A 16,387-nucleotide genomic window follows, 5' to 3' on the forward strand; every position below is an offset into this window, starting at 1 on the left:
ATGCAGGACCTGATTTATAGCCAGTTTTCAGATAATTTGGAGAGAAGGATGGTGAGGCCTGCAGCAAAGTGGCTTATTCTAAGGCTTATTCTAACCACAGGCCCCCAAGCTGGCTGGGCTGGCTGGGCTATCAGCTTGCTTCATTGACCTGCCTCAGAGAAAGTGGGGCTGGGTGAGCTGAAGGTAGGGCCTCCTTTCCTGCTTATGCCAAAAGGTGCCTAAGTGAACTTTGCCCCAGTGGAGAGACTATATCTGACCTAATGGGCTTCTCACTAGGGAGCTAAACATGGTGGGTGTGAGTAAAGACTTCCCTGCAGGGTCCAAGCCAGCTTATGAGGCTCCCTCCTCAACCCAGGGCTTCCCAGCTCATCTGACACAGAAACCATCCCAGAAACCAGCTGCTACAGTTTATCTTGAATTTCCATTGTTACAATGTGCTGGACTTAAATTTTTTCAAAATAGACTGTTGGCAGGAATACAACTGGTACTGTGTTTCAGGAGGGCACTTGGGTAATAAGAATCAGAAGCCTGGAAAATGTCCTTTCCCTTTAACCCAGCAATTCCACTTCTAAGAAGCCATCCTAAGGAAATAATCAGACAATAGACACAAGAATATGCACCACAGTATTGTTTATAATATGGAAAACCTGGAAACAACCCAGACGGCCACAATAAGGAACCAGTTAAGTAAATCTCTGTACTTCCTTATAGGAATGTTATTAAAGAATGTTTAATAGACTGGAATGATGTTTACTCTACAATTTAAAAAAATTACAAAATGATATTTAATTATATGATTCCAAAGGAGCAAAGAGCCTGAAAGAATACATATCTTCATAGAAATATCTCTACAGATTAATATGTAGTTATAAGATTGGTATATACAATAAGCAATTTTTTTTTTTTTTTGAGGCAGAGTCTTGCTCTTTCACCAGGCTAGAGTGCAGTGGCGCCATCTCAACTCATCGCAACCTCCGCCTCCCAGGTTCAAGCAATTCTAATGCCTCAGCCTCCCGAGTAGCTGGGACTACAGGCGCATGCCACCACACCCTGCTAATTTTTGTGTTTTTAGTAGAGACAGGGTTTCACCATGTTGGCCAGGCTGGTCTCGAACTCCTGACCTCAAGTGATCCGCCCGCCTCAGCCTCCCAAAGTGCTGGGATTACAGGTGTGAGCCACTGCACTCAGCCTATATATAATAGTTTTAAAACTTTATTTATTTTATGATATTATATTTTATTTTTTGAGACGGAGTCTCAGTCTGTCACCCAGGCTGAAGTGCAGTGTTGTGATCTCGGCTCACTGCAACCTCTGCCTCCCGGGTTCAAACGATTCTCCTGCCTCGGCCTCCTGAGTAGCTGGGACTAAGGCACCCGCCACCATGCCCAGCTAATTTTTGTGGTTTTTTTTTTGAGACAGAGTTTCGCTCTTGTTGCCCAGTCTGGAGTGCAATGGCATGATCTTGGCCTCCCAGGTTCAAGTGATTTTCCTGCCTCAGCCTCCTGAGTAGCTGGGATTACAGGCATGTGCCACCATGCCTGGCTAATTTTGTATTTTTAGTAGAGATGGGGTTTCTCCATGTTGGTCAGGCTGGTCTTGCACTCCCAACCTCAGGTGATCCACCCGCCTCGGCCTCCCAAAGTGCTGGGATTACAGGCGTGAGCCACTGCCCCAGCTGTTTTCCTGACTCTTACAACTGAAGAAAGAGGCTCAAAATGGTTACATCTGAAACTCTATCACTATTTTCTGGAATGCAAAACAGATCATCAGCATAAAGGGTCGTGTCCTTGACTGACGCCCTAGATCACTTTGTACGGTCAGTTCTTGGTCCCACAGGAGATTAGATTTGGAAGAAATTGTCAAGATGATGGTTTTCAACTCCCTCACAGTCCAAGAGTTCCCTTTGCTCCATGCCCAGATGTGGCCCTGCAGCTGCTTCTTGCACATGCCCAGCGACAGGGTCCCTGCTTCAGTTCATGGAGCTGAAATCTGCCCATCTACAACTTGAATTCCCTTGCTCCAGTTTCTCTTCTGTGTCCAAGTCCTATGGATGGATCCTGGCAAACCCAGCAGGGTATGTGCCATCACGATGAAGGAAAAAGGAGTTAGGCCAGAGGTTGGATCAAGGATCAGGGTTTAAAAAAAAAAAAAGTATCAGGGTTGAAAACCAGCTTCCAGATCTCAAACAGAAAATGAATCAGGTGGGCCAGGCATGGTGGCTTTTGCCTATAATCCCAGCACTTTGGGAGGCCAAGGCAGATCACGAGGTCAGGAGTTCAAAAATAGCCTGGCCAACATGGAGAAAATTCGTCTGTACCAAAAATACAAAAATTAGCCGAGCATGGTGGTATGCGCCTGTAGTCCCAGCTACTAGGGAGGCTGAGGCAGGAGAATCACTTGAATCCAGGAGGCAGAGGTTGCAGTGAGCCAAGATCATGCCACTGCACTCCAGACTGGGCGACACAGTGAGACTCCATCTAAAAAAAAAAAAAAAAGAGCCGGGTGTGGTTGCTCACACCTGCAATCCCAGCACTTTGGGAGGCCGATGCAGGTGGATCATGCAGTCAGGAGTTCAAGACCAGCCTGGCCAATATGGTGAAACCCCATCTCTACTAAAAATACAAACATTAGCTGGGCATGGTGGCACACACCTGTAGTCCCAACTGCTCGGGAGGCTGAGGCAGGAGAATCACTTGAACCTGGGAGGTGGAGGTTGCAGTGACCTGAGATTGTGCCACTGCACTCCAGCCTGGACAACAGAGTGAGACTCTGTCTCAAAAAAAAAGAAAATGAGTCAGGTGAACTAGAGATTGAAGAAATTACACACACACACGCACACACACACAGAGCAGTCTACAACTGGCCTGTGCGTTAGGGCAAGGATACTGGTGTTGGACTCCATCCAACATGTAGCCCTGAGTAAGATAGTCCAGGTACTTGCTTGAATGGGACATGGGGAAGCCTTCAGGGGTACTGGAAATGCTTTATATCTTGATCTGGGTGGCAGTAACACAGGGATTTACATATGCAAAAGTTCACCAAACAACATATTTTAGATTGGTGTTCTGCACTGAATTTACAGTAAATACATATTTTAAAAGTCTAAAACAAAATAAAAATGATTCAGGAAAGAGAGGCACAGTTGCTGGAATGTGTGAGGAATGAGAGGGGATGGGCTGCAGCTCAGAGGTTGGTTGGGTGGCTGCAGGAGCACATGGAGTGTCTTTTTTTTTTTTTTTTTTTGAGACAGAGTCTTTCTGTGTCACACAGGCTGGAGTGCATTGGTGCAATCTCGGCTCACTGCAACCTCTGCCTCCCGGGTTCAAGCCATTCTCCTGCCTCAGCCTCCCGAGTAGGTGGGATTACAGTCATATGCCAAAACACCCGGCTAATTTTCGTATTTCTAGTAGAGACAGAGTTTCACCATGTTGGCCAAGCTGGTCTTGAATTCCTGACCTCAAGTGATCCACCCACCTCGGCCTCCCAAAGTGCTGGGAGTACAGACATGAGCCACCATGGCCGGCCTTGAATGGCTCTTTTGATTGCTGATATCTTGTTAGAAACAGGCAGCTTAGGCAGAAGCTGATAAGGAGAAGCGGGAGGGGGAGGAGGAGGGAAGGGTTGAAGAGAAGAGAAATTGGGAAACGGCATTGTAGAATGGAAACGGAGAAGGATTTCCAGCAGTACTAAAGAAAGGCCAGATGGTGATTCCTTTTCCATCCAGTTAACCTTTCTTGATCAAGGTGCTTTGAATCTTTTCCTTGCTAATTTGACTTGAATTAGCCATGAATTCCTATATAAAAGGAATTCAACATGTTTGCTTGTTAAAGTGAGGCAAGTAGCATGGTTCCGTGTGTCCACATTCAGCTGAGTACAGGTAGAAAATCTCCACTGCAGCTGTGGTTTTGCTAGGAGACACAGTCAAATAAGGCAGGGCCAAGGAATTGAGGGTGTACGAAGGGAGTAGAAAGTGGATGTTGAGGGCCGACGGGCAAGGAGGAGGGTGGGGCCGACACATTACTACAATTGCAGTATTAGAAGAAAGGAGCTGAATTATAGCAGGCCAGGAGAGAAGGAGGATTGAATAGAGGTTATGGAGGAGGCAGAGCTATTGGTAATAACAATGTCTGACCATGGAGGGTGATAGTCAAGGTTGTGTGCTGGTTCAAGCTAATTGCTATAACAAACAATCCCTCATTCTTAGTGGCTTAGCACATAAATGTTTATTTCTTGTTCAAATCACAACCCAATGCTTGTTGGTGCGGTGGGGGTCTGCTCAGGGTCAGCTCAGTCATTCAGGGTCCTGGGCTCTTTCCATGGTGGCTTGGACTGCATTGTTTAATACGGTAGCTACCAGCTACATGTGGTTACTAAACATTGGAAATGTGACTTGTGCAACTAAGAAACTGAATTTTTCATTTTAAAAATTTAAATTTTGGCCGGGCACATTGGCTCACGCCTGTAATCCTGGCACTTTGGGAAGCCGAGGCGGGTGGGTCACGAGGTCAGGAGTTTGAGACCAGCCTGGCCAACATGGTGAAACATCGTCTCTACTAAAAATACAATAAAATGAGCCAGGCATGGTGGCACGCACCTGTAATCCCAGCTACTGAGGAGGCTGAGGCAGGAGAATCGCTTGAACCTGGGAGGTGGAGGTTGCAGTGAGCTGAGACCATGCCATTGCACTCAAGCCTGGGTGACAGAGTGAGACTCCATCTCCAAAAAAAAATTTCATTTAATATTTTGAAAGTATGTTTGGAACAATTTGGATATGTGCAACTACTTTATGAAGTTAAATACAGATTGGCTGTCCTGCCTATGGAGTAGCTATTCTTTCGTTTATTTACTTTCTTAATAAACTTGCTTTCACTTTACTATAAAAAAATTAAATACAGATCAATATTTTGTTGTGATTTTTTTAAAGAGATGGGGTCTTGCTCTGTGACCTGGGCTGGAGTACAGTGGCACAATTACAACTCACTGCAGCTCCAACTCCTGGGCTCAAGTGATCGTCCCACTTCAGCCTCCTGAGTAATTAGGAGTACAGGCTCACGTCATCATCCCCAGCTAATTTTTTAAATTTATTTTTGTGGAGATGGGGTCTCACTATGTTGCTCAGGCTGGTCCTGAACTCTTGGCCTTAAGTGATCCTCCTTGGCCTGCCAAAGAGTTGGGATTACAGGTGTGAGCCACCATGACCAGCCCAGATCAAGTATTTTTGATGTAAACAACATTTGAATTGATAGGTGCTGTAAGTGTAAATTACACACTAGATTTCAAAGACTTAATATGAAAAAAAGATACAAAATACCTCACTTATAATTTTTATATTGATAACATGTTGAAATGATATTTTTAATATGCTGGATTAAATAAAATGTACTATTAAAATTAATTTTACCTGTTTTTTGTTTTTGTTCTTGTTTTTGAGACAGGATCTCATTCTGTTGCCCACCCTGGGGTGCAGTGGTGCGATCTCAGCTCACTGCAGCCTCTGCCTCCCAGGTTCAAGTTTTTTTCCTGTCTGCTTTCTGAGTAGCTGGGATTACAGGCATGCACCACCACGCCCGGCTAATTTTTGTATTTTTAGTAGAGACAGGGTTTTGCCATGTTGGTCAGGCTAGTCTCGAACTCCTGACCTCAAGTGATCTACCCGCCTCTGCCTCCCAAAGTGCTGGGATTACTGGTGTGAGCCACCACGCCCAGCCACACCTGTTTCTTTTTGCATTTTTTAATATAGCTACTTGAAAATTTAAAATCACATATGTGGCTTGGCTTCCATTTCTACTGGACAGCACTGTTCCAGGGACTTGTAACACTCCATTGCATCCTCTCCATCTGGCTAGCAAATAATGAGAGAGCAAGCAGAGGACTGCAAATCCCTTTGTCCAGAACTCAGTCATGAAGCCATTGCTACAAAGGAGAAGTGCATATGTAGCCTGCCCAGAAAGGAAAGGAAACAGATTTGGTGAGCAACGAGCTGGCCTCCGGCACAGGTCCAGGGTAGAATGACAACATCGTTGGAGGTGAGGTGGTCAAGGCACTGGCAGGCGGGGCATTTGGAAAGACTGTTTATGAAGTCACCAAGAATCTGAAGTGATAGGGAATGGAACTCTTCAAGGAATTCAGAGCAGTGACCCCAGAGTCTACAGTTGATTCAACAAAGCTGAATATTTAGTAAATATTCAGATGACAGCTTCAAAGCTGAAAGCTTTGAAGGAGAGAGGAATGGTGGTCTTGAAGCAGCAGTTGGGAGAAATGAGTATACCTCCTTCACCTCCAGGCCAGTGGTCCAAGGTGAGTAGGGGAGAGAAGAAAGACCCCATTTGAAAGGGTGTCTGGGGAAGAAGTGTCCTTATGGAGAATAGGTTTTAGTGCATGACCTTAAACAAGTTATTTAACCATTCTACTTGAGGTTTCCTTGGTTTAAAATAGGGATAAGAATAACACTTATCTCATAAGGTTGTTGTATTAAATACTGAAATACAGATGCTCCTCAACTTATGATGGGGTTACGTTCCAATAAACTCATGGTAAGTTGAAAATATCATAAGTCGAAAATGCACTTAATACACCTAACATGCAGAACATTGTAGCTTAGCCCAGCCTACCTTAAACGCAATCAACATTCTTACATTACCTGCAGCTGAGCAACACAGTTTATGGTGTGGCTGACAGGGACTGGCCCAGCTTGTCAAAAGAGTATCATACTGCTTTCTACTGAACGTATATCACTTTCACGCCATCTTAAAGGTGAACCATTGTCAGGGACCGTCTCTACCTGCAAAATATTTAGCATGTCAAAATGGCTATGTTAAATAATTTCCTAACATTGTACTAAAAGCACGCTGGTTTCTCCTTTGTTTTTTGTTGTTGTTGTTTTTTGTTTTTTGTTTTGAGACAGAGTCTCACTCTGTCATCCAGGCTGGAGTGCAGTGGCGCGATCTCAGCTCACTGCAACCTCCACCTTCCAGGTTCAAGCAGTTCTCCTGCCTCAGCTCCCCAAGTAGCTGAGATTACAGGCGCATACCACCACGCCCGCCTAATTTTTTTTTTTTTAAGATGGAGTCTCGCTCTGTCACCCAGGCTGGAGTGCAGTGGCACTATCTCGGCTCACTGCAAGCTCTGCCTCCTGGGTTCATGCCATTCTCCTGCCTCAGCCTCCCAAGTATCTGGGACTACAGGCGCCCGCCACCAGGCCCGGCTAATTTTTTTTGTATTTTTAGTAGAGACGGGGTTTCACCGTGTTGGCCAGGATATTCTCCATCTCCTGACCTCCTGACCCGCCCGCCTCAGCCTCCCAAAGTGCTAGGATTACAGGCATGTGCCACCGCGCCCGGCCCTAATTTTTTGTATTTTTAGTAGAGACGGGGTTTCACCATGTTGGCCAGGCTGGTCTCGAACTCCTGACCTCAAATCATCGACCCACCTCAGCCTCCCAAAGTGCTTGGATTACAGGCGTGAGTCACTGCGCCTGGCTTCTCCTTTGTTTCTGTCTTCTTCCTTCGCGTATTAACCTTCCTTTGTGTGTGCCTTCAATCTGGCCTTGCTCTTGGATAAATGAAGGCAATTTATTAGCTTTGCCCTTATTCTAGGACATGAAGCACTGGCAAAATTCACTGGGTCCATGTAAATTTATGTTGCCACTCAGAAGAAAGTGGTCAGCTTGGATGTGATGTGAAACTGATGTAATCTTAGGCAATAGTTTGAGAAAGAAACACACATTTCTTCCTATAAATAGAATACAAATTTCATTTTTAAAAGGAAAAAGCTTTGTGTGTGAAGAGGGAAGTTCTGGAAGGAGGGTGTGGCTACTTTCCAGATTACAGTTGATACAATTGCACAGACTTTTCCTATTGCCTAACAGAGACTTGTCTATGAATGGCAAAATGAGGAATGATCCATTCTTTTACACCATTTCCAGAGCAGTGCCCTGAGAATCAACTGCTTCTGTTAATGCTCTCTGTGGTAAGATGTCTACGCAGAACACCCTAGGAACAGCAATTAAGTTAGTGCTCTGTATTACAGTTTGCTTTCCAGAGGTGACACTCCACAAATCCCTCTCAAACCTCACACCAGAAACTCAAGAGCTCACCAGACCTTCCTCTGAAATATGACTGTGCCAGGGCCTGATGCTGGGCAAAGTGTCGGGCTGGGGAAGGAGGCAGGTGATTCTTCTGTTCCCCATGGATGGATAAAACCAGCACACCCCAGCCTCTCAGAAAGCTTCATCCTGTGCATAATTTGTAAAAATTGCTTAGTTACTTGGTCTTAGAGAGGGGAAATCTGATGCCTTGTGATGGAAATTTGGAGTTTCCATGCACGCCTGGCCTGCCGAGGAACTCTGCTGAGCAGTGGCTGCACCTGCCAGGTCTGCCTGTTAACCTCACAGGCACTGCACGTCCCCATTTAAAAACTGGAACTGAATCTACAGAGCTCAAGGTATTTTCAGAACATGAAATGTTTTTGACGTAATCATTTTTTAAAAGTTTCTGCAGGGCACAGTGGCTTGCATCTATAATCCCAGCACTTTGGGAGACTGAGGAGGAGGATCACTTGAGCCCAGGAGTTTGAGACCAGCCTGGGCAACATAGTGAGATGCTGTCTCTATGAAAATAAAAATAAAAAATTGTTTTCAAAGTTTCACTTACATGCTGCTTTTTTTTTTTTTTTTTTTTTAACAGAGTTTCACTCTTGTTGCCCAGGCTGGAGTGCAATGGCATGATCTCGGCTCACTGCAACCTCCACCTCCCAGGTTCAAGCAATTCTCCTGCCTCAGTAGCTGGGATTACAGGCACCCGCCACTACACCCGGCTAATTTTTGTATTTTTAGTAGAGATGTGGTTTCACCATGCTGGCCAGGCTGGTCTCGAACTCTTGACCTCAAATTATCTGCCCGCCTCAGCCTCCCAAACTGTTGGGATTACAGGCATGAGCCACTGTGCCTGGTCCACATGGTGCTTTATATCATCTTCACATAGGTTCTCATCAAACCCCTGTAAAGGATGTTTTCTTGTCCTTGTTTTACAGATGAGGGAGTTGAATCTTGGACGATGGTGTCTCTCCTAAGGTCACATAGTCACACATAGTCATAGAAAGGCAGCAGAGGCTGGGTCATAAGGACCCTCTGATGTCACATCCTATGCTCTTGTGCAACACCCATCCTCTCTCGTGATTAAAAACTAAACCAAACCAAAATGAAATTAAATACTGCTTCCTCATCTAGCTAATTTTGTCATAGAATCACTGTAACCAGTGATTTGGAGTAAATGGCACCCAGTTTCTCCACTGGGAGGCAGCCATAGCCACCAGTGGCTCCTGTGTTCTTCCAGATATATTCTGTGTGTAAAATTTTAGACGTGCACTTCTAACGCAAATGCAAGCAAACTGCCCTGTAGGTGGTTTTTTTTCACTTTATATTTTCTCAATGATTCTTCTGTATTAGTTACCAATAACTGAGAAGAGGGGAGTGGATTTCTGAGCCTGATCCTTAAAACTTAAATTCAAGAGCCTGGCCATCATTCCCTCCACCTTATACTGAAAACACCCACGGTAGTTCTCTATTACTTACAACATCCCATCTAAATGTTTAGCCAGGAATTCAAGGGCATATATAACCTGGCCATAAAACACTGAAGTTTATATTCCTATAATCCTATATAAAACTCTCTGTCCTCTCCTGCTAGTACTCCCTGTCCCATGGGCTGGGTACCACCCTCCCAACCCCATCTTCATATAATAAACTGCCACCCAGTCCTCAAGGCCTCACTCCAACCCCATCTCTTTCAATGTAACTCCCAAGACCTCTACAGCTAGAAGGGCTTCCTTCCTCTTTAGAGTCTCAGTAGTGCTGATCGCTTGATAGTTAATATTTATTGTCCCATTATCTTTTTTTTTTTTCTTTTTTTTTTAGACAAGATCTCACTCTGTCACCCAGGCTAGAGTGCAGTGGCCCAATCTTGGCCCACTGCAACCTCCACCTCCTGGACGCAAGTGATGCTCCCACCTCAGGCTACCAAGTAGCTGGGACCACAGGCACATGCCACCACACCTGCCTAATTTTTGAATTTTTCATAGAGATGGGGTTTCACCATGTTGGCCAGGCTGGTCTCGAATTTCTTTTCTTTTCTTTTTTTTTTTTTTTTTTTTGAGATGGAGTTTTGCTCTTGTTGCCCAGGCTGGAGTGCAATGGCCTGATTTCAGCTCACCACAACCTCCACCTCCCGGGTTCAAGCAATTCTCCTGCCTCAGCTTCCCGAGTAGCTGGGATTACAGGCATGCGCCACCATGCTTGGCTATTTTTTGTATTTTTAGTAGAGACGGGGTTTCTCCATGTTGGTCAGGCTGGTCTCGAACTCCCGACCTCAGGTTATCCACCTGCCTCGGCCTCCCAAAGTGCTGAGATTACAGGCATGAGCCACTGAGCCCAACCCTTTTTTTTTTGAGACGGAACCTCGTTCTGTTGCCCAGGCCAGGGCGCAACAGCGCAATCTCGGCTCACTGTAACCTCTGCCTCCAGGGTTCAAGCGATTCTCCTGCCTCAGCCTCTGGGGTAGCTGGGACTACAGGCACACGCCACTACGCTCGGCTAATTTTTGTATTTTTAGTAGAGATGGGGTTCCACCATGTTGGCCAGGCTGGTCTCAAACTCCTGACCTCAAGTGATCAGCCTGCCTCAGCCTCCCAAAGTGCTGGGATTACAGGCATAAGCCACCGTGTCCAGCCTGGTCTCGAATTTCTGAGCTCAAAAGATCCACCCGCCTTGGCCTCTTTGGTGCTGGGATTACAGGCATAAGCCATCATTCCTAGCCCTATTGTCCCATCATCTTAATAGTAAATATTTGTTAACTCAATGACTATTCCCAAATGGGTTATTTTTATTTTTTAGAGACAATGTCTCATTGTGTTGCCCAGACTGGTCTCAAACTCCTCTGAGCTGAAGTGATCCTCCCGCCTCAGCCTCCTGAGTAGCTGGAACTACAGCTGTGTGCCACCACAGCCTGGCACCAAATAGATTGTTAATCACTGAAGGTGTGCAACTAGTTCTTTATCTCACCTACACAGTGTGTTGGCTTGAAGGGGCATGAGCTGGTGAAGCAGTTTGGGTGTTTAAGTGAACAATGATGATTTTGGGGTGTTTCTTTCTAAGAGCTAACATTGCCTGTGGCCCCCTGTTCTTTGGATTGCTACAAGAAGGGACAAATCAGATTTCTGTTGTACACAGTGATGCACTGTGCCACTTTCAGGCAGAATGTGGCTGTCATCCTGCCTATTTGTCTTATGTTTTCTCCCCTTTTAATCATTTCTAGGGACTTACTGAGTCCAGTGACTTTGGTTTCTGTGCTTTTGTTTCCCTATGTGAAGAATTCTACTAGGATTAATAATTTCATTGGGGAACGGACACAGTGGCTCACGCCTGTAATCCCAGCACTTTGGGAGGCCGAGGTGGGCAGATCACGAGGTCAGGAAGTCGACACCATCCTGGCCAACCGGGTAAAACCCTTCTACTAAAAATACAAAAATTAGCTGGGTGTGGTGGCGCGTGCCTGTAAGCCCAGCTACTCGGGAGGCTGAGGCGAGAGAATTGCTTGAACCAGAGAGTCGGAGTTTGCAGTGAGCTGAGATCGCCCAACTGCACTCCAGCTAAAAAAGAAAAAAAAAATCATTAGGGATATCGTAAGAAAGACTTTGAACATCAAAAAAGAAAAATGATTGTAGTTGATTGAAACACATCAAATCTCCAAAAATCCAGAGTTTATAACAGTAAGAGAAAGCCAGGGAAAAAGCTTGTGTGTCACCATTTGAAACAACTGTTTACTTTGAAAGTGGATAACGAGGGAGAAGTAGGCATTTATCCTGCCTTTCCAGTAGCAACTCTACTGCAGAAACCAAAATGATCAAAGATGACAGGGGAAAACTCTACATTTATACATTTATAGATTACATTTACATTTATACCGTTACTTTACACTGAAAGAATCATTTGTAGTACCTAAGGAAATTATCAATTCAGGCAAGGATTATCAGTTGATCTTAAAGCTTTAAGAATGGGAAACTGATTACTGATGCTGTACCAAAGTTATACCACTTGGGTCACTTTCTGGCCCTAGGAGATGAAAAACATAACTATATGATGGAGGCCTGGTCTCTTAAAAAAAATCAGTGTAATAAGACAGTTAAATAATAACAATAATAATTAAATAGAATATGTGGTTCTGGGTTTGTTCATGATTTGTACAAACCAGCTATAAAGGACATTTGGAAGCCAAATGAAGAAATTTGAGTATGTATTAAGTATTAGATAATATTAAGAAATTGGGCCGGGCATGGTGGCTCACGCCTGTAATCCCAGCACTTTGGGAGGGATCAGGAATCACAAGATCAGGAGATAGAGACCATCCTGGCTAACACGGTGAAACCCCATCTCTACTAAAAATACAAAAAATTAGCCGGGCGTGGTGGCACAAGCCTGTAGTCCCAGCTACTCGAGAGGCTGAGACAAGAGAATCGCTTGAACCCTGGAGGCAGAGGTTGCAGTGAGCTGAGATCGTGCCACTGCACTCCAGCCTGAGCAACAGAGCGAGACTCCATCTCAAAAAAAAAATAAAAAAAGAAATAAATGTTAATTTTGTTAGATGTGAAAATGTTATTTTGGCTATATAGGAAGACATTTATTCTTTAGAAATGCATACTGGAGAATTTAAGACTGTTATCAGGAGATTACAGGAGATTTATTTCTCCCTCGCTGCATCACCATCCCAGGTTAGCTGTCACTCTCCTTGTTATCTGCAGTCTGGTGTGCAGGCTAAAGAAACAGCCCTGTGTGGGACACTGCTGGTCTTGTGGTAGAAAGAAAAGAAAGATGATGGAATCACACTGATTCAGATTGTGGGCTGCACTTCCACTCACGTTTTATTGGCTAAAGTAAGTCACATGGTAAAGTCTTGTATCAGTGGGGGTAATTTTCCCACAGGGTTGGGCAGTAGGATTATTTAGAAATCAGTGACAAGGAGGAAAAAGCATCTCAAACTCTGAGAAAAAACAAAATTGTTTATCAGGAAGAAAATTATAATGTTAAATCCAGATGTTAAAAAGCAAGAAAGATTGAAAATAAGTGAACTTAGCTTTCAACTGTAGAAACTAGAAAATAACAAATAAACCAGAGAAGGTAGAAGGAAGGAATTAATAAAGATAAAACAGATAATTTGAAATAGAAAAACCAAAACAATAATTTGATGTTTTAACAAGCTCAAAACATAGAAAGCCTTTGGCAAGTATGAACCAGGAAAAAAAAAAAAAAGAAAGAAAGAAAGAAAAAAGACACAATAACATCAGAGAGGAAAACAGGATGCAGAGATTTCAAATTTTTTAAGTGCTGTGTGCAACTTTATTCCAATGAATTTGAAAATCCAGACCATGGAGAATGGCTTTCTAAAGAAATATAAATTACCAAAATTGACTCAAGGAACAGAAAGCCTGAACTTATCAATAGTAATATAAGAAATAGTCAAAGATCTACCTTCAAAAAAGAAAACAAGTCCACATGGTCCATAAGGTAAGGTTCTACCAAGAGTTCAAGGAGGAGATAAACCCCACATAATGTGAAAGATGGAGAGCTTACCAAGAGCAGACTATCACTTTTCAGGTACAGATGCTGTATAACCAAGGTCTGGTACATATAAATTACCAAAATTCACTCAATGGGGATGACCACAATTCCGAATTCCTAAGCTTTTGATCTCATGAAAACTAAAACAGGAGCCTTGACCAGAATGGTTGTTACAGCAGGTTCACATATTGAATGTTTGCACTTGTTGTTCATATGACATTGATAATAAGTTTCCTTTTGCTTAAGTTACGAGGTGTTAGGTGATAGTACAGTTTATTTAGCCCATCTTTTTTGTGTTCCTGTCAGCTGATGCAGTTCAATGTTAACAATTATGTTATTTTCAGTGAGATTCAGGGCATTCAACAAATTAATTCAGGTGTGAATTTTTCTGCTTATTAAAAACTTTAAAAAATTAAGGCAAAGTTAAAATCTATGCCCAAAGTGAAAATAAGAACACTCTTACACTTTGTTAGGTGAGTGGACAAGTGATTCTATGCCAAGGACATCTGAGATATATGGGAATGACTCAGGCATAGGAGTTTAGGACTCCAGGTCAGGCGAATCTAGTTACTGGAGGGGACAGAGAACAACCGCCTCACTGAGAAACTGGGAGGGGACTGTAATTACCAGGGACTTAGGAACAGAGCAGGGGTCAGCCAGGAACAGGAAGGTAAGGCAGACACCAGTTACTATAAACCTGGAAACCAAGGCCAAGGCAGTGGCAGTATAGAGTCAAACCAACCCTATCCTAAGCATTGACCCCAGTGTTGAAGGAAATGCTGAGCCTGGAGAGGAGGTGGGGATAGTTAAGAGACAGCCAAATTTCCAAGTCACATTTATTGCACCAGACATATTAACTGCTTCCTCAGAATCTCAATTCCTGCCAGAAAAGACTGACAGACTACTGCTATGAAAAGAAGACCCCTTTATTTCCTGGGTCCCTGGAAAAAAAATGATGAAGACAACAAGCCTTTTGTTTGGTGTGTGCACCCGCCTTCTAACCCCGAAGTTAACCCCAGAAATCAAAACACATTCACTTTAGAAGACTGGCACATCTAAGAAGCCCAAAGTGCCTGAAGGGCATCATGTAACTAAGCCCCCTTTACAAAGACTTGGCAAGTCAACACTTTGTTCTAACTTCCAAAGTAACAGTTTGAGGATCAGTTCTACATGTAAATCTGGGAACCACAAAAGGAAGTTAATCTCTGCTAGTACCAGCCTGTTGGTGACAGTCCATCCCCAAAGGCCACAGGCAGCAAGTGGCTGTGTCAGCTCAGAAGCCGTACTCTTGGGGAATGTCCCACAGAGCACAACACGAGGCCAAGATGCAGGCTGAAGCTAGGATTTGAGTTTCTTGGTGGCCAACTTTCATTTGTCATAGAAATAACATCCCACCTTTGTACTGTACTGCCATTTCCTCCCTCAGCACTATGTATAGGACTCCTGTTAAAATGTTTACTGTGGTTTTGAGTTGAATCCTGGTGAGAATCAAAGGACATTTTACTTCCTATCATTTTCCAAATTGAGTCCCCAGGCCTGCTATTGTCTTTCTCGAGTTTTCCAACTTGGCCTCCCTTTTTCAGTTCTTCTCTCACTTTCTACCTTTACTTTAGGTGTGCCTGCCCTCAACCCGGGACACTGGAGCAAGCACCAAAGCCTACACGAAGAGGATCAGGACATCTTGTTGAGCACTAGAACATTTCATTCCCCAAGAAAAGGAAATACAAATGGATTTATTCTCAGGGCTACAGATTTAGGAAAAAAAAAAAAAAAAAAAAAAAAAAAAAAAAGCTGTGCTTAATACCAGGCCACTGTACAATCACCAGGACCTTTCTGGATGTGGAGCAACTTCATCTGGTTATTTCAGAATGCGAATGCTTTGTAAACACGGCAGACACGGACAAAGCATGGTTGAAGCATTTCAGTTGTACTTGTCTCTCATTTTCTACACGTGTTTTCCCAAAGGCTGCTTTCCCAAAATGAGCCTGGGGAGAGGCCTTAATCATCTGTTATCTCTCTTGCAGCTTCCTGCTCAGCCAGTGGCAACATCCAAAATATATATGAGCATTTCCTGTTCTTTCTCATTTTGTATAACCCACATGCTAGAGAGATTGAGTTGTCTGATCTAGCTCCACATAGGACTTAGGTGGCACGTGGAAACCTAAGTCCAACCACTAAATGCTCTAATTACCCCTCTTCTTAACCTAGGTAAAGGATGATCTCTTTCAAGATGTAGAATGTGCTTATCTTTCCTTGGACATTCAAAACAAAACAAAACAAGAGTCTGTTTTTAAATGTCAATGTCAAATCACAATATCATTGTATATCTTGTATCCAGAAAGGATCTTAGTGAATATATAGCCCAAGAGGCTTAAAGTGAGGCTGTGAATAGGTTCGGAGGAGTCTATAACTCCCTAAATTGTGAATGATAGAAATACATCAGGGAGATGTGCTTGGGTAGGGTGTGTGGGAAGGTGGATGGCTGTTTTTCTTCCTTTCCTAGATACCTGAAAATGTAAGGAACCAGCCTAAAAATATGGAAGTTTTTGGGAAACCTGTTTTCCTAATCTCTCTCATAATTCTGTTTTCAGTCTGAGGACAAGTTCTTGGTGCTTGCTCTTAAAGAGGAGCCTGGAAATGGAGTCGAGACCTTGCACATAGTGAATCCTGAAAAAATGTTTGTTGAATGAGTTAACAAATGCATGAATGACTCTAGGTTGAAATGCTAGTTATTTAAGGCATTTAAGTAGAAGGTAGTGGCCAGGCGCAGCGGCCCAT

General features: G+C 43.7%; 1 long non-coding RNA gene across 1 annotated transcript; it reads left to right on the plus strand.

The window, feature by feature from the left end:
• The first annotated feature begins 6,070 nt into the window (after positions 1–6,070).
• On the plus strand, positions 6,071–15,676 carry LOC129058664 (uncharacterized). Its single transcript, XR_008523938.2, has 2 exons — positions 6,071–6,297; positions 15,223–15,676. It is a non-coding gene; the product is annotated as an uncharacterized LOC129058664 (long non-coding RNA).
• Positions 15,677–16,387: the final 711 nt, after the last annotated feature.

The sequence above is a fragment of the Pongo abelii genome, chromosome 2 (assembly GCF_028885655.2).
Source record: "Pongo abelii isolate AG06213 chromosome 2, NHGRI_mPonAbe1-v2.0_pri, whole genome shotgun sequence".
Lineage (NCBI taxonomy): Eukaryota > Metazoa > Chordata > Mammalia > Primates > Hominidae > Pongo > Pongo abelii.